We start from the raw sequence: 19,922 nt of genomic DNA, 5'->3' as shown, positions 1-19,922 counted from the left end.
AGAAAAGGTGAAGAAAGGTTTAATCAAAGAAAATAAGTAACAATCAATCAAACCCCATTAGAGGATTTCAAAATCAATCAATTAGTAGTTGGCAAAACCCTTTTTGAAGAAAGAATTCCTCATATATAAAGCATACAAACATGTCAAACAAGAAAGAACTGTCATGCTAATTAGAAAGAATCTAGTATAGAAACGTTCAGAGTTATAAACAAAGAGGCTCAAATTCAGTACATAGACTCAAACTTAGTTTGAGAAAATCCAGGGTTCCATAATAGAACCCTAGTCCGAGCACGAGATTAAATTCGCCAAAAACCCTAAATCCTAGAGTTTTCGACTCGAATCAGATGTAGAGACGAGAAGACAAATAACTGAAATAGGCTCAGAGGTCTTTTTCAGAGATTCATGAGAAAACAAACAGGTAAAATAGCAGGTTCGAAACAAACATAGTGAAAAAGCTGATTTGAAGCATAAAGAACATGTTTTAAGAAAAGCTTGAAACTTAAACAAGTTCAGAAGACAAAGAGGTAGTGTAAACTTAAGGAAACAGTAGATGAAACATGTTTAGAAAGAACAAAGTCCAGAAGAAGGCAAATAAGAACTAAGAGCTTAGAAGAAAATACAGTAAAGGAACACAGGGGTAAATGAACACATAAGATAAACGTGTGGAAGTATGATATAGAAACCAGTAGAAGAAAGAACGGAGCACAATAGAAGAACATGCAAAATAAGGCAAACATAAAGATACGAGATAAGAGCATGCTAGGTAGAAAAGAGAACATACGAACATAACATAGACAGATTCACAAAAAAAAAGAGTCAGAAAACATTTTAAGATTTTTTCAGAAACCCTAAATCGAAGAGAAACAAATTTTGAAAGAAAAGATTAGGGAAAACATTTCCAAACTCCAGTAGAACATAGATATAAGAAAACAAACAGGGAAAGAACCTCGAATAGCTTAGGGTTTCGGAGAAACCCTACAAATGAGAATGGCTTGGAAGAAAGTTCGATCTAAGTCGGATGAGGTCAGAAACAGGCTCAGAAGAACAAGAGCCACCGGAGCAAGGTCGGAATCTTCGAATCGGTGAAGGTCTGAGTGAAGACCTTCGAGGTCTGGCCTCGATCCTTCGAGCATCAGGCATGCAAGAGCCGGAGGAGGTGAGTATAGGTCATCCATGGCCTGAGAGGACATGGATTTCGGTGAGTCGGAGGTTGAAGATGGGATGAGAGAGGCTAGAGTTTCAGGAACCTTCGAGAGAGTTTTAGAGATAGAGAGATGAGGAGTCTCGAAAGAATGAGACGGGGGGAAGGGGGTAGGTGAGGGTTTAATTATGGCAAGGGGGATCTGGGCCGTTGATTTTATTTGATCAATGACTCAGATTAATTCGGAACTGGACCGGGTTAATTTAAGGATTGGGCTGGGGCAGATTTGGTTGGGTATTGGGTTAATTGGGTTGGGGTTAAATTGAGGCTAAAATTGAAATCTGAATGGGCTATAATTGCAATGAAATGAGGCTAAATGTTAAATAGCCAACTTTCACTTTTTATTTTATATAAAATAGTTAAAACGATGTTAAAAGAAAATTAAAAGTACTGACCCAATTAATAATATATAAATATCAATTTAAAAATATTGGAACCAATTTTACAATTATAAAATGCTATTAATCTTAAAGTAGGCTATAATTGCAATTATATGCAATTTAGCTTCTAAAATACCAAATAAATTTGTAAAAATATAAAAAAAATTATATTAACTGTATTTTGGTATAAATATGGGAATAAAATAAATTATTCACCAAAACTTATGATTTTGGGAATAATTATGGATTTTGCACTGCTAAAATAGACAATAAATTGATTTCAAAAATCTTAAGAATTAGGGAAAAAATACCAAAACTCTTGGGGCATGCTTATATGTGCATGTACATGCTTTTTTGAAAGTATTCTGTATAAAAATACATAAGAAAAAATCGGGTATCAACAGTTGCCCCTCTTTACCCGGGAAGGATGAAAGAGTTATCGGGTAAAGATAAGATGGCCAATTTTGACCGGAAGTGGCGATTTGAAAGGAGTTTTGACCGAGCTCTGGTTCCTGCAATACCTACATATCCCTGGTCTCACAGGAATCAAGCCATATGTAGTTCAGGATCCATTGACGGAATATGCCGATGGAGATTTTTGAAAGGAACGGACGCGATGTTTATGTTGCGAAAGGTGGTTGAAATCTAATAGACTGCAGGAACCAGAGCGGGATCACTTCTGCTGAGACAACTATTGATAGTCGGTGTACCTGCAAGTGAGCAAAACAAACATATATCGTGCATAAACTTAAACGTGATGCAAGTTCCCGTTGGACCATGAATGTTGTCTTCAGACGGGTAGGATGATGTCCTCGGACCATGATGTCCTGGGCCACGAAGCGTATGATAAAGGATTCGCAGGATGTGAAATGACGTTCTCGGGCTATGAGATTGATGCCTCTAAACTATGATGCCTTTGAATAATGATATGCAAAAGATAAAATGGGATCCTCAGGCCATGGCATGGCGTTCTCGGGCTATGCAAATGGTGCCTCCGAACAATGACGCCTTTGGACAATTTGGCGATCTTTTAGCCCATGAAATGCAGAAGGTGGCGATCTTTCAGCCCATGAAATGTAGGATTCGACAATATTTCAGCCGATGCAAGACGTAAATAAAAGGTGGCGATATTTCAGCCATGCGAGAAAGATAAGGTGGCGATCTTTCAACTGATGCAGAATGGAGATAGAGCTCAGTCTCGGAAGGCAGAAAGGTAGCCTTATGCAAAATGCAGAAAAATGTAGGATGGAGACAATGCTTAGTCTTGGAAGGCAGAAACGTAGCCTTATGCAAAATGCAGAAAAATGCAGGATGGAGACAATGCTTAGTCTCAGAAGGCAGAAAGGTAGCCTTATGCAAAATGCAAATGGAGACAGAGCTTAGTCTCGAAAGGCAGAAAGGTAGCCTTATGTGATGCAGATGGGGGTAGAGCTTAACCTCGGAAGGCAGAAAGGTAGCCTTATGCAATGCAGAGAAATACAGATGGAGGTAGAGCTTAACCTTGGAAGGAAGAAAGGTAGCCTTATGCAAAATGCAAAAAAATGCAGGATGGAGACAATGCTTAGTCTCGGAAGGCAGAAAGGTAGCCTTATGCGATGCAGATGGAGGTAAAGCTTAACCTCGGAAGGCAGAAAGGTAGCCTTATGCAAAATGCAGAAAAATGCAGGATGGAGACAATGCTTAGTCTCGGAAGGCAGAAAGGTAGCCTTATGCAAAATGCAAATGGAGACAGAGCTTAGTCTCGAAAGGCAGAAAGATAGCCTTATGCGATGCAGATGGAGGTAGAGCTTAACCTTGGAAGGCAGAAAGGTAGCCTTATGCAATGCAGAGAAATGCAGATGGAGGTAGAGCTTAACCTCGGAAGGCATAAAGGTAGCCTTATGCAGTGCAAGAATGTAAAAGGACGATTAGTAGTATGATCTCTTAGCTGATTACAACAATATGACTGCTGGGGAAATTGTATACGGATAGCAATTGAGGATAAGTGATGATTCTGAGAAGTTGTATTCTTGAGAGTGCATAAATATACCTAATGATATTGCGAATTGAGTGCCTGCATCCAAAGAAAAATCGTGAGTTCTATAAGGGGAAAGGTTAGTTCATTTTCCCCGGGCTCTTGACGTTGTGTGTTATTGGGGTAATATCGCTAAACAACAACAATTCAGATAATAGTTATGCATGCTTTAGTAAATATAACATAAGTATATGATAGAAAATAGCTTTCTTTAGATGAACCAATGACTGCGACGTGGTTCAAGACATTGCAACCTCTTTTTCTCCGGAATTTTGAGGGTCCTCCTCAAAATTCTGCCCCAGTTTGCTGAGCGGACATTTCTGACGGCTGTGATGAATGACTAAAAAACATCTTTGGAATTTTGAGGGTCCTCCTCAAAATTCTGCCCCATTTTACTAGGCACGCGCTTCTGGCGATGCATGAACTAAAATTAACTTCATAATTTTGAGGGTCCTCCTCAAAATTCTGCCCCAGTTCCAATAGTGGGGAAAAATGGAATTTTTATTAAATTATGACTGAACCCATAGGCCTGCCTACGTATCCCCTCTTAAACGGGAATCAGGTCAGGCGTAGTTCAAATTACATCATTAAGGAAATCATAAGTGGTTACACATAATATTTTACTGCATCTGAATTGATTGGCTTCTGCCAGACTTCTCCATCCATCTCTGCAAGAATAAGGGCTCCTCCAGTTAGAACTCGGTGAACCATGTACGGACCCTGCCAATTGGGAGAGAACTTCCCCTTGGCTTCATCTTGATGTGGGAATATTTTCTTCAACACCAGCTGCCCCGGCGTAAACTTCCTTAGCTAAACCCTTTTGTTGAAGGCTCTAGACATTCTGTTCTGATACAACTGACCGTGGCAAACCGCATTCATCCTTTTCCAATCTATAAGGGCTAACTGCTCGTAGCGACCTTTTACCCATTCTGCATCATCCAACTTTACTTCTTGTATGATCCTTAAGGAGGGAATTTCTACCTTGGCGGGGATGACCGCCTCTGTACCATAAACCATCATGTAGGGAGTTGCTCTGGTCGATGTGCGGACTGTAGTGCGGTATCCCAATAAGGCGAATGATAACTTCTCATGCCATTGTTTGTGCCTTTAAACCATCTTCCTTAGTATCTTCTTGATATTCTTGTTGGCTGCTTCCACAGCTCCATTCATCTGAGGCCTGTAGGCTGTAGAGTTCTTGTGTTTGATCTTGAAAGTTTCACACATTGCTTTCATCAATTCTCTATTGAGATTGGAACCATTATCGGTGATGACTGATTCCGGAACTCTGAATCGACAAACAATGTGGTCACGGACGAAACCCGCCACAACCTTCTTAGTGACTGCCTTGTATGATGTTGCTTCGACCCATTTGGTAAAATAATCGATCGCCACTAAGATGAACCTGTGCCCATTTGATGCGGCATGCTCGATAGGTCCGATAACATCCATTTACCAAGCGGCGAATGACCATGGTGAGCTTGTTGCAGTAAGCTCGTTTGGAGGTGCCTTTATCATATCTGCATGTATCTGACAGCGATGGCATTTGCGAACATACTAGATACAGTCTGTTTCCATAGTCATACAAAAATACCCTGCTCGGAGTATCTTCTTTGCTAAGACAAAACCATTCATGTGCGGCCCGCAGGTCACTGCATGCACTTCGTCCAATAGCCTGGATGCTTCTTTTGCTTCGACACACCTTAGTAAACCCAAATCGGGAGTCCTTCTGTATAGGATTCCTCCACTGTGAAAAAAAAGTTACTGGATAGCCTACAAAGTGTATGCTTCTGAGTAGCGTTGGCAAGTCCTGGATATTCCCCTGTTGTCAAGTACTCCTTAATGTCATGGAACCATGGTTTTCCATCCGCTTCTTCCTCAACGTGGGCACAATAAGCTGGCTGATCATGAATCTTTACTGGGATGGGGTCAATGAAATTTGTATCTGGATGCTGGATCATGGACGATAAAATAGCTAATGCATCAGCAAACTCGTTCTGGACTCTGGGGACGTGCCGAAATTCTGTCTTTGTGAACCTTTTCATCAACTCCTGTATATGATACAAGTAGGTAAGTATCTTAGAGTTCTTTGTTGCCCACTCTCCTCGAACCTGATGTATGAGCAAGTCTAAATCCCCGATCACTAGCAACTCCTGAATGTTCATGTCAATGGCCATTTTGAGCCCCAAGATGCAGGCTTCATATTCGGCCATATTATTGGTGCAAGGGAACCTGAGCTTGGCGGATACCAGGTAGTGTTGGCCGGTTTCTGATACTATGACTGATCCTATGCCAACTCCTTTGAAATTTGCAGCTCCGTTGAAAAACAACCTCCAACCATAATAGGATTCTATTATATCTTTTCTTATGAAAGATACCTCTTCATCAGGAAAATACATTTTTAGGGGCTTGTATTCTCCGTCCACGGGATTCTCGGCGAGATGGTCCGCCAAGGTTTGCCCTTTGATTGCTATCTGGGTCACGTAAACAATGTCGAATTCACTTAGCAGGATCTTCCATTTGGCGAGCTTGCCAGTGGGCATGGGCTTCTGGAAGATATACTTCAGAGGGTCCATTCTGGATATGAGATAAGTAGTGTAAGCACAGAAGTAATGCCTTAACATCTGCGCGACCCATGTCAAAGCATAGCAAGTGCGTTCTAAAAGAGAATATCGGGCCTCGTACGGTGTGAACTTCTTACTGAGATAGTAGATGGCTTGCTACTTTCTCCCTGTTTCATCATGTTGTCCTAGAACACAACCGAATGCTCTATCCGATACCGCAAGGTAAAGCAATAGGGGTCTTCCTGGCTCAAGCGGAACCAAGACCGGCGGCGTTTACAGGTATTCCTTAATTCTGTCAAAAGCTTTCTGACAATCATTAGTCCATTTGGTAGCAGCGTCCTTCTTCAACATTTTGAAGATAGGTTCACAAATGACCGTGGATTGAGCTATGAACCGGCTGATATAGTTGAGTCTTCCCAGGAAACTCATCACGTCCTTCTTGTTCTTTGGCGGCGGCAATTCTTGGATAGCTTTGACCTTTGATGGATCCAATTCTATTCCTCGACGACTCACGATGAAATCCAATAATGTTCCAACATGAACCCCAAATGCACACTTGGCGGGATTCAGTTTCAGATTGTACCTCCTCAGTCTGTTGAAGAACTTTCTTAGGTCTTCCATGTGATCCCTGGCTTTCTTGGGTTTGATGATGATATCATCCACATATACCTCGATCTCCTTGTGTATCATGTCATGAAAGATGGTAGTCATGGTCTCATGTATGTGGCACCAGTGTTCTTCAAATCGAACGACATTATTTTGTAATAGTACATTCCCTATGGCGTGATGAAAGCCATTTTCTCTACATCTTCCTCATCCATCCATATCTGATGATACCCAGCAAAAACAATCAACAAAAGACTGCAACTCGTGCTTGGCGCAGTTGCCGATAAGAATGTGTATGTTAGGCAAGGGGAAGTCGTCTTTGGGACTGGCCCGAATGAGATCCCGGTAGTCAACACAAACTCTAACTTTCCCATCATTTTTTGGCACTAGCACGATGTTGGATAACCATGTCGGATACTCTACTACCCTGAGAACCTTGGCTTTGACTTGCTTGGTAAACTCTTCTTTGATTTTCAAACTCATGTCGGGTTTGAATTTCCTGAGCTTCTGCTTTACCGGCAGGCATGGTGGATCTATTGGCGGTTTGTGAGCTGCAATAAAGGTGCTGAGACCAGTCATATCCTCATATGACCAGGCGAATATGTCTTCATATTCCTTCAGGAACTTCGTGTACTCTTTCTTTTCTGATGGTGACAGGTGAACACTTATGCGTGTTTCTTTGACACTCCCTGTCTCCCAGATTAACGACCTCAGTTTCGTCCAAGGTAGACTTAGGCCTATTTTCAAAATTCTCAACTCTTCTGCGACATCTTCTGGTATATCATCCTCTTCTGAGTCCGTATCCATTTGTTGCATTGTCTCATTGCAAGTCACAATCGTTGATTCATCGTCAAGGCAAGTAATAGTAATGCTTTGTAAAATAAAGTGAATGATAGAAAAATAATAAGAGCGAGATATATAATAAACTAAAATGCTTCGATTAAGTTTGTAATTTTTTTGAGTATCAGAGCTCTTTTCAGAATTAAAGACAATGCGCAAATAAAATCAGCTAGTAAAAAGTAAAATGTGATGCATGGTGCTTTTGTTCAGCCTTGCTACCCCGAAGGTTTTCGGGCCCTGGTGGTTTTGATCGACCAATTGCTGAGGTGCTCTCCCTGGTTCACAACTTGTATAAAAGGGCCTTCCTCCCCTTTCTCCTCGAAAATAACATAGCAGTCCATATCATCATCCTCCAGGAACAGATTCTTCATGGTTGCCAATGCTTCCTCTTCCTCCGACCTATATATAATATCTGCCGGCTGGAAAGTCTGCTCTAGGTGAGGTATCGGATGCTCCAGTGGGTAGTAGGGACCGCGCCATGGTGGTGACCAGTGATTTAACTCCTCCCAAGTGTACTCATACCCCAAACCAAATGTAGTGCCATGTTTCTTCAGCTTGTTAGGTTTGGCGATTCCCTGGAGGTTTTTGCCGAGTCCCTTTCCAGGTTCGTATCCACACCAATTTAGGATACTTTCAATCTTGTTATCCCACCATTTATCTTTGTCTATAGCGTTGACTCTTTCAATGTGGTGGTACGTTTCTCCGCATATTCTCCTTCTTCCTCCAATCATCGGGATGGTCTGGCGACTATATATGGGGTTGCTACCATCGCCATGAATGATCACCTCTTGGTGATTCCATTCGAACTTCACTGCCTGATGCAGGGTCGATGCTACAGCTCCAGCGGCATGGATCCATAGTCGTCCTAACAGCAAATTATAGGATGTTGGGACATCTATCACTTGAAAGTCAACGTCAAACCAGGTTGGCCCCGTTTGCAAGCATAGGCTGATTTCCCCGATAGTAGACCTTTGGGACCCATCGAAGGCTTTGACATTGATGGCCCCATCTTTGATCTCGTGCAGGCTCTTTCCCAATGTCCTGAGAGTTATCAATGGATAGATGTTGAGGCTGGAGCCTCCATCGATCAAGATTCTAGTGACAAAGTAATCCTCGCATTGCACCGTGATGTGTAGGGCCATGTTGTGACTCAGTCCTTCCGGCGGCAGCTCATCTTCATGGAAGGTTATTTTATGGCTTTCCAGTATTTGTCCTACCATATTTGCCATTTCTCCCCCAGTTATGTTGCTGGGCACTTAAGCTTCGCTTAATATCTTTATCAAGGCCTTTTTGTGTGTGTCAGAGCTATGTAGAAGAGCTAGGATGGAGATTTGTTCTGGTGTTTTGTTCAACTACTCAACAACCGAATACTCCTTAGCTTGTATTTTCCTCCAAAGATCATCAAGACCAGTTTCAGTAGTCCGTCTAGAGGCTTGCTTCCTGGACTCAACTAGGTGCTTTGGAGTGTAAACCCTGCCTGTTCTGGTCATACCCTGCGCAGCAATTGCTTCTCCCATCTTGGTCTTTCCTTTCCTCCTTGCTTCAGCTGTGTAATCCCATGGTATGGCATTTGAGTGGAATGGTGTTATGTCTGACATTGCTACAGGGATGGGTACATTCGGTGGTAACACAACAACTTCAAAGAGTACAGGTGCCTTTGGAGCCCCAAACTCAACCTCAATTGGCTCAGCCACCTTCGCAAAAGAAGGTGCTTCAAATTTGAGAGGCATAGACATGTTTACTTCATCGCCCCTGGAGGGCTGGTTCTGAACAATAATCGGGTTAAGTGTGACTGCTGGTTTCTTTGGCTCATCATCCTCAACAATCAGTCCTATCGATCCCTCGGGGTCCCAGTCATCTTCGATCTCGATCATGTGAATGTCCCCACCTCTGTGATCAGGCATAGGGTTGTTGCGGACATTAGGAGTAGGCTCCTTTGCTACGATAACCTTATTGTCGATTAGAGTTTGAATCGTGTCCTTCAACGAGCGGCATTTGTCAATGGTGTGACCTTTCATACCGGAGTGGTACGCCTAGGTCTTATTAGGGTTGACCCACTGGGAAGGATTTTCTGGAGTTATGGCAGGGATAGGGGAGACGTAACCAGTAGCTTTAAGTTTCTCATACAACTGGTCAATTGGCTCTGGGATGGCTGTATATTGCCTGGGAGGTCTGCGGTCAACATTTGGTCTGGGTCTAGGGAAATTTTGGCGAGTGGGAGGTGATTGGTAGTGAGAGGCTTGGGCATTATAAGCTTGGTAAACAGGTGCAGGTTGAGAGTATCTGGGTGAAGTGGGTTGATATGTGGGAGGTGGAGATGATTGGTAAATGGGTGGTGGATTTTGGTAAGAGGGTGTGGGTGTTTGGTAATTCAGGATAGGTTGATATGTAAGTGGAGGTGACGGGTAAGTATGGTATTTTAGTGGTGATTTGGCTCCCTGTGCGACCATCACGGCATTGACATCCTTCTTCTTGGACGTGCCACCAGACTGTAAAGCCTTGTTGGTGGCATACAATGCTTCAAGGTTAGTAATAATACCATTCTTAATGCCTTCCTCAATTCTTTCTACCAGCTTGATGATATCGGAGAATTTTTGTCCCTCGATCAGCATCAACCTCTCATAATATTGTGGGTCCTGAGCCCGGATGAAGAATCTGTTCATTTGTTCCTCTTCTAGGGCCGACCTGACCTTGGCATCCTCTGATCTCCAACGAGTAGCATACTCGCGGAATGTCTCGGTAGGCTTCTTCTTCAGATTCTGGATGTAGAATACATTCGGTGCATTCTCTGTATTGAATTGGAACCTATCCATGAAATTCGATGTCATACCTACCCAGCTTGTCCATTTCTTGGGGTCCTGACTGATGTACCAGGATAAAGCATCCCCCTTCAGGCTTCTCATGAAGAGTTTCATACGGATTTTCTCATTCCTTCCGACTCCGACCAGCTTATCACAATATGTCCTCAAATGGACTCTGGGATCTCCCGTTCCATCGAACATTTCGAACTTGGGAGGTTTGTATCCCTTCGGAAGTTCAATATATGGCTGAATGCAGAGGTCTTCATAATTCAGCCCCTATATGCCTCTGTTTCCTTCCATGCCCTAGACTCGGTTGGTCAACTTCTTGAGTTCTGCTGCCAAGTTTCTGATAAGAGAGTCCTTGTCATCAGACTCAAGTGCACTTGAGATTGGTTGAGTATAGTGGGGTATGGTATCTACGTTGATGGGAGTGTTGTGGAGGTGGTCGTTTGTGGTGTTTAGTAGTTCAGGAATGAGTAGTGGAGTGTGGCATGTGTTGCAATGTTGAGCATGGGTGGGTTGCATCTGTGGTTGTGGGGTGTTCTGTGGAGGTGCGGGATTTTGAGCATTTGGAAAGTTGACACCAGGAGCGGTGAGAGTGAATGATAAATTTGCCAAGTTCTGAATTTGATCCAGTTCTTCTTGGAACTTCAATAGTTTATGCTCAAGTTGGGCAGCAGTTTCCTTAACAACCGGGGTACCCTGAGGAATCTCAATCCTTTCAATTTCCTTTCTGGTGCTTGAATCTCTCATTCTACCTTTGTTCTTGTTCTGGATAGGACTCGAAGGAGAAGGAGGTGGAGGGCCCTTGGATCTCGTACTGTATGATGATGGTGCCAGAATGCACGAACTAACCTTTGAGGAGGGGAATAAAAATAAAGAAAACAAAAAAAGGTAACAAGTTAGTGCGGGTTATGAGAAGAAAATGTTGCAATATTTAAACACATTGTGCAAGAATATAAATCGCGTCCTAATTTGGGTGCCTCGTTGTGCCCAAGGTAGGCCTAGTGACAAATTAATTTGGAGAACTTATAATGCTAAATGACTTATTTTATTGATAAAAATAAGAAGAATTCCCAACGATGCTAATAAAATGTCACTAGTGGCCATTGGCCTTATTACATCATTAAAAGCAAAATAAAAGACTCCTAACTACTTGGTCCCAGAAGGACCTTCCCCAGATTTGGCATCTTTATCCCTCTCGAACAGCTTCACCAGCTCGCACAGTCCTAGCAGCAGATAAGCTTGGGCCAAATGTCCGTCTGCATTCCCTTCATCGTTCCGACAATCTTCAATCCTCGTGGGGAACTTTCCTTCTAGCTCCACTAGACCCCGCTCCAAATAGCCTAGTCGTTTGTTGGAACTGACAGCCATATCCTTCCCTTCCTCGTTCAATTTTTGATGGGCTTCTTGTATTTCCCGATGCTTACTTTCACACTCTCGAATTCTCTTGCGCAGTTGATTGTACTTAACCCGTTCTTCAGCTTTCTCGTAGATGATTCTGTGTCCGTGAATGAACCGGGCTGACCTATACCATTGTGATTATCTTCCAACCAACCTGAATAGTGTGGCACGCAACCAGCATGATACCTGTCTGGATCAATAGATTCTTTCCCCAAAACGAGCTTGCAATGCCACATGTGTTGAGCTTGGCATTTGTGAGGGCTATCATCGTCCGGGAAATCAGCCCTAAAGTGACTCATTTTGTCGACCCTTGGTATGATTTGCTTCCTTCCAGCCTGTCTCATGGCTCGGAGGGAAACATAGGGATAAGTTCCTCTTAGACCAATGAGTATGAGAAATGGTGCATCTCGGGATCGAACAATGAATTCTTCCGTAGGGAACCATTCGACCATCCACTGTACCTGGTCTTCTTTTAGATTCTCAAATAGCTCCACCCATCTTCCAGCGTCTTTGGCTGAGTGAACATGTTAGGCATATAATTCATACGCCTTGGCTGGTGGAATGCAATGTGATCATCCCAGTCTCTACGTAAGATCTCTTGTCGGTATTCTCCTTTCTGGAGGTGCTCCATGAGCCAGAGCTAAAGTAATAAATTGCATCCCTCAAAATGACTGGCTTTTCGCTGACAGTTGTCCAGAGCCCGGTATATCTCAGCAACAATCATGGGCACTATACTGAAAGGCTGTCCGCCAATTCCTTCCATCAGAGTCTTGGTTACAATGGCCAGTCTGGTGTGGATCCTAGCCTTCTTCATAGGGAACACTATCATTCCCAGGAAACAAAACATGAATACGAAGACCCTTCTGTGAATATGCCCTAGTGAGGTGAGGGCAAATTCATCTGAGTAGGTGCGGTATGACTTGCTATGACCGTACCTCTTGTACAGATAGTCGACTGTGATGTATGAGTCTTTCAAACAGGTCAAGTCTGGGTTCTTCTTCAGTCCCATCATCTTAAGGAAACCCCTACCCTTGCGATTTTCTGGCATAAGCAAACCCGGAGTCTCCCAAGGAATACCAGCTAAGCCTCCTATTTCTTCGAGCAAGGGAGTCATTTCAAGGTCCCCAAAGCGGAACACGGACCTGTCATTATCCCAGAACAGAGTTGCAGCCTCTATGATTTTGTTGTTAGGCTGGATTTCTAGAAGAGAAGGTAGATTCCCTAAGTATTTGCGGACGAGTGTCTGATCACTGGAGTGGAGATCTTCCCACCAATTCAGCAGCCTTGGATGAATATTGGTTACCATGCCAAATCTGGGGACTTCGTGCCTCATTTTCTGCAAAACAGAGTGTTAGACCCTTACCCCACCACACTCGACTATTTAAACCAATAATTAGCATAAAAAGCATTTAGTTCTACAAATAAATGCACAGAACATGTAGGTGTCCGTTCGGGTTTCAGGGAAACCCAATGGACTTTGGACAAGGCTATCTTAATGAGTCATTATGTGGACAACATAACTGACTCGGCTAGGTTTGACCATGATGCATGCACAGTTAGAGTAAGGTTTCTATTGGGGTATTAGACAGGTACCCTTGAGCGGACAACTCAAGAGGTAAATATACGGAACCGTCGACTGCACCGCTGATCGACTGGTTTTACCGCAAATACGCCTTTGCCAAATATAAAGGGTGATAATATTAGAAGAGCGCAACCACTCATTATATGCGTTACTATGGTATTTGTTTGGCACGAGTGGAATATGATGTTGAAGATGCAGTTTACAAGAATGAAACAAATTAACATGTATTTTCATGTTCATAAGATAAATGATTACAATAATTGCAGTAATTACAACAGTATTTAAATAATGCAGTAAAGGAAGGTAGCTAAAGGAAATAAAAGACATGAAGAGCCAAGCCAGTTTCGTAGGGAATAAAAGACAGTAAATAAAGCAATTAATGAGATAGTAAAGTCACAAGCAACATGCAATGGTAAAAGCCTAAAGAATCCCCAGCAAAGTCGCCATGCTGTCGACGCCCCCTTTTCTCTAACCATGGGGTCAGAAATCGGATATACGACATTGGGAGGACAACTCTATTCCCTTTTGAGAATTGGGTTTAGAAGTTAAAGAGTCGCCACCTAATGATTATAGTGCATTAGGACACTTTTTAGAAGAGTTTGAGATGAAGAGACCAGAGATTAGGGTAAGGGCTAGAAATTATCCCGAGGGAAAGGTGTTATGCACCTCTCAGGATCCACAAGTATGGTTCCCGGCCGTGCTACAATTGTGACTTTACAAGTAAACAATCAAGGCTCAAATAAGGACTTGCATACAACATTGCAATTAGGTTGAAACTTATGAAAGTAAGTAGAAAGAGAGAAAGGATTTGAAAAGTTTAAACAACTCTAAAGGAAGCGAATAAAGAAAAGGGGGTCCTAGGTTTGTGATTAATATGGATCATTTCAATGCAATATCCAGCAATCACTCCTCATAAGAGGGGTCACACGTGATATTAGCGCACCGGTCATCATATTCCTATTCTACCCTTACCACCCCGTTAAGGTATTAAAGCGCAAAATGGTATCGTTACTTATTGCATGCTATTACCCATCCCAATCCTATCAATCTCGGAGGCATTGAGACTACTAATCCTGAAGGGGAGGGAGTTAGGGCTTTTATGGTTTTAAAAGGATAAAATTCTTGGGCGACAAACAAAACACATAAAGCATATATGGGAAAACACATAATAGTTGAAAGGCTCAAATAAACCTCCTCAAGTCAGAAAAGCATAGAGTTTAACATGTCTTACATGTACTGATTAGGTCTGAATTAAACTTAAAAAAATGTGTGAGGCAAACTGATTTATTACATACTTCAGATAAGAAATCCGACTCAGACCTGCCTGCTGGTTGGAATTGTCAAAGACTGATGCACTTATGTCTTTTACCCTAAAGATTGCCTAGGTGAAACCTATAAGCATGATATCTAATAATGCAAAGTATACTGATTTTAAGGAAAAGCTTTACTGATTTTAGAAGAAGGGATCAGCATATTTTAAGACGGGTTTTAGATTCGAAGCGAGGCTGATTCAATTGACTGATCCTATAGGCATGGTTTCTAAGTGTCATTGATCTTAAACAGTTGCAAGAATCCTATAGACATGATATCTAGGCGTTACTGATTTTAAATGTTTATAGAAGTGCAGAAGTCCTATAGGCCTGGTGTCTAAAATACTGATTGTTATTTAAACCTATATACACGTTTGCCTAATGATAGATGCATATGCAGAATACAGAAAGTCCTATAGGCATGGTGTCTATATGAGAATGCAGAAAATCTTATGGACATGGTATCTATGTGAGAATGCAGAGTTTCAATGACTTATAAAATGCAGAACTTTAAAATGTAGTAATTCCTATAGGCATGATCTCTAGATGAGATGCAGAATTTTATAAATGATAACCCCTATAGGCATGATATCTACCCCTTGTATGCATAGTTCCCCACCCTTTTCCACTAGCCGACCCCAAATGTTTATTACAAGATTATTACAAACCAGAATTGATAAAAGAAAAATAAAATAAAAATTACATCAGAAAACTAAAAGTCCCAACCAAGGAGAGCCTGATTCGTACTTCTGTCTGAAGCATGAAGTAAACCAACTCCAAAGATCAAGTTCCAAAGCCTTTCTCTTATTTGGGATGTGTCAAAGTTCCCAAGAGTCTCAAAGGGGCTCCGGGGAATGCTTACACCCCAAATATATTTCAGAATCAAGGACATAGTGCAGTGTGGAAGGGCCAGCCCTCAAATGTCCAAGTTCAGAGGGAACTCAAGGTCCCAAAGCAAGGCTCATAGGAGGGGGGTAGAACTTAAAATCTAAGAGTAGGTGCAAGTGCAGAGGAGGGGGAGTGATAAGCTGGTGGTCATGCCAAGCAACTTGAAGTACTGGCACACCCCTGACCAACTTGTCATTTCAAGTTGAGGAGTTAGGGCTTATTGAAAGCCAGGCTCAGGCCTGGGCAGCCATTTAAGAGGTTACCAGATCATGAGCCTTAACTCAGCATACAATGGGGGTAAGGGTAGGGGATTCATAACAGAAACAGTAGACAAAGGAAAAGTGGGCAAAGGACATGATCGGCAATAAAACATACTGACACCCTTTACTTGGGGTTAAAATTCCGTTCATGGACAACAACTCATGTTCCCATGACCTGAATCACCATTTACAAACACATAAAGGGTAAAAGTATAGGGATCAAGCATTCGCAAGAAAGTAAAGCAAACAGCAGCATATGAACATGTCAAACTTTGCAGGTAATAGTCATAGATGTAAAGGTTCTAAGTAAACACATTAGGATGATTGTTAGGGAATGAATCAAGACATACCAGTAAAAGAGCAAGAGCAGGATGCAAAGACAAAGTAGTAGTAGTATATTAGCCTTGACTTTCACCCAGCTAATAATAAGCAGGAGCAGAGAACAACAGTAGAGAAGAGAGCAAGAGGGAATGCATGTTTTGAAAGTAGTAGTAGTGTGTAAGAGTATGCAATTCGAAGTGTGTTGTAAAAAGTATTGAATTGTACTTTTGATAGTGCAGAGAAGCAAGTAAGAAAGGTAAGAAAATAGTTTACAATCAATCACATAGAATTTTCCTTCAGCTAAGGGATTTGATTCAAACGGGTAGAAGGTAATTAAGGAAAGAATTTGATCAGAATCTTTTCCAAAGTAGTACAGGAAGGGAAAATACATAGGAACTATTTAAGGAAAAAGTTTGATAGCAACACGGTTTGTGCAAATAAGGAAAGGTAATCAATCAACAGTCAGTAGAATCAGAATTTGAGTTTTGGTATGAATGAACCCAACCAGAAAAGGTGAAGAAAGGTTTAATCAAAGAAAATCAGTAACAATCAATCAAACCCCATTAGAGGATTTCAGAATCAATCAATTAGTAGTTGGCAAAACCCCTTTTGAAGAAAGAATTCCTCATATATAAAGCACACAAACATGTCAAACAAGAAAGAACTGTCATGCTAATTAGAAAGAATCTAGTATAGAAAAGTTCAGAGTTATAAACAAAGAGGCTCAAATTCAGTACATAGACTCAAACTTAGTTTGAGAGAATCCAGGGTTCCATAATAGAACCCTAGTCCGAGCACGAGATTAAATTCGCCAAAAACCCTAAATCCTAGGGTTTTCGACTCGAATCAGATATAGAGACGAGAAGACAAATAACTGAAATAGGCTCAGAGGTCTTTTTCAGAGACTCATGAGAAAACAAATAGGTAAAATAGCAGGTTCGAAACAAATATAGTGAAAAAGCTGATTTGAAGCATAAAGAACATGTTTTGAGAAAAACTTGGAACTTAAACAAGTTCAAAAGACAAAGAGGTAGTTTAAACTTAAGGAAACAGTAGATGAAACATGTTTAGAAAGAACAAAGTCTAGAAGAAGAACTAAGAGCTTAGTAGAAAATACAGTAAAGGAACACAGGGGTAAATGAACGCATAAGATAAACGTGTGAAAGCATGATATAGAAACCAGTAGAAGAAAGAATAGAGCACAATAGAAGAACATGCAAAATAAGGCAAACATAAAGATACGGGATAAGAACATGCTAGGTGGAAAAGAGAACATACAAAACATAACATAGACAGATTCACAAAAAAAAAGAGTTAGAAAACATTTTAAGATTTTTTCAGAAACCCTAAATCGAAGAGAAACAAATTTTGAAAGAAAAGATTGGGGAAAACATTTCCAAACTCCAGTAGAACATAGATGTAGCATAGATATAAGAAAACAAACAGGGAAAGAACCTCGAATAGCTTAGGGTTTCGGAGAAACCCTAGAAATGAGAAAGGCTTGGAAGAAACTCCGATCTAAGTCGGATGAGGTCAGAAACAGGCTCAGAAGAACAAGAGCCACCGGAGCAAGGTCGGAATCTTCGAATCGATGAAGGTCTGAGTGAAGACCTTAGAGGTTTGGCCTCGATCCTTCGAGCATCAGGCATGCAAGAGCCGGAGGAGGTGAGTATAGGTCATCCATGGCCTGAGAGGCCATGGATTTCGGTGAGTCGGAGGTTGAAGATGGGATGAGAGAGGCTAGAGTTTCATGAACCTTCGAGAGAGTTTGATAGATAGAGAGATGAGGAGTCTCGAAAGAATGAGACGGGGGGAAGGGGGTAGGTGAGGGTTTAATTATGGAAAGGGGGATCTAGGCCGTTGATTTTATTTGATCAATGGCTCAGATTAATTCGGAACTGGACCGGGTTAATTTTAGGATTGGGTTGGGGCGGATTTGGTTGGGTAATGGGTTAATTGGGTTAGGGTTAAAGTGAGGCTAAAATTGAAATCTGAATGGGCTATAATTGCAATGAAATGAGGCTAAATGTTAAATAGCCAGTTTTCACTTTTTATTTTATATAAAATAGTTTAAACGATTTTAAAATCAAATTAAAAGTACTGACCCAATTTATAATATATAAATATCAATTTAAAAATATTGGAACCAATTTTACAATTATAAAATGCTATAATTGCAACTATATGCAATTTAGCTTCTAAAATACCAAATAAATTTGTAAAAATATACAAAAATTATATTAATTATATTTTGGTATAAATATGGGAATAAAATAAATTATTCACCAAAACTTATGATTTTGGGAATAGTTATGAATTTTGCACTGCTAAAATAGACAATAAATTGATTTCAAAAATCTTAAAAATTAGGGAAAAATACCAAAACTCTTGGGGCATGCTTATATGTGCATGTACATGCTATTTTGAAAGTATTTTGTATAAAAATACATAGGAAAAAATTGGGTATCAACACTTACTTAGTCAAAAATCATATAAGCCTCTCGGGCAACAGTAAACAGTGTTTCTCGGCCCAAAACATCATTTAAATATCATTTGAGTATTAAAACTGAGTGAACATGGCTGAGTTTTGAAAAAAAGTGGAAAATAACATGACTGAGTTCAAGTATAAAGTCAAAACAATGAGGTAATATCAACAAAAATCCCCGAAGGGTTCACATAGTTGACACTAGGCCCAAATATGGCATTCAGCCCAAATAATGATGATAGCAAATAGTTTTCAATCAAATACGGGGTAAAATCATCAATCGGGGCGGACCAGGTCACAATCCCGGATAGTGCACGACGCCACTCTCGTCATCAAGCGTGTGCCTCAACTCAATATAGCACTACGATGTGCAATCCAGGGTTTCAAACCCTCAGAACATCATTTATAATCATTATTCACCTCGATCCGGTCCAAACTCTAGCCCGCGATGCCTTTACCACATGAATCGACCTCCGGATGCTCCAAATCTAGCCGCAATCAGTACATATTCACTAAAATATGTAAAGGGAACGAAGCCCACTCGAAAATATCCAATTTTACTTCAAAATTCCAAAATTGCTCAAACCCGGCCCCTCGGGCCTACGTCTAGGAATCCGATAAAATTAAAATCAATGAAATCCTCATCCTCACACGAGTCTATACATATCAAGAACATCAAAATCGGACCTCAAATGGCCCCTCAAATCCCCAATCAAAGGTCTCTTAATCTCAAGCCCTAGTTACCCATTTTTGCTACTGATTTTTCCATGGATTTCAAGATTACAATGATAGAGTTCATCATAGAAAAAAGTTTAGCGACCAAAAATATTATCTTGATGAAATCCTCTTGAATTCCTTCTTGAATTAGCTCTCCCAAGCTTCAAAATCGCCCAACAATGGAGGTACTTAGCCTCAAAATCGCGGAATAGCCCTTTTAAATCATTCTGCCCAGGCATAAAAATCCTTCTTCGCGAACGCGGTCAAAGCCTCGCGTTCGCGAAGCACAACTTTGACCAAATTACCTTCACCGCAAACGCATCCTACCACTCGCGAACGTGAAGACTTGGCTCCCTAACCCAACGCGAACGCGACTCTCTTTCCGCGAACGCGAAGAACAAATAAATCTTCAAAGCCAGTTGCTCACTTCCCCTACGAGAACGCGGAGCCTCCCTCACGAATACGATGCACGACGAACCCAGCCATTCGCGAACGCGGAGCCTCCCTCGCGAACGCGAAGGCTAAAATCTCCACCTCACCAGCTAACCCTTC

This window comes from Nicotiana sylvestris, chromosome 3, assembly GCF_000393655.2.
Source record: "Nicotiana sylvestris chromosome 3, ASM39365v2, whole genome shotgun sequence".
NCBI lineage: Eukaryota > Viridiplantae > Streptophyta > Magnoliopsida > Solanales > Solanaceae > Nicotiana > Nicotiana sylvestris.
Note: the sequence above shows the minus strand (reverse complement) of the source record.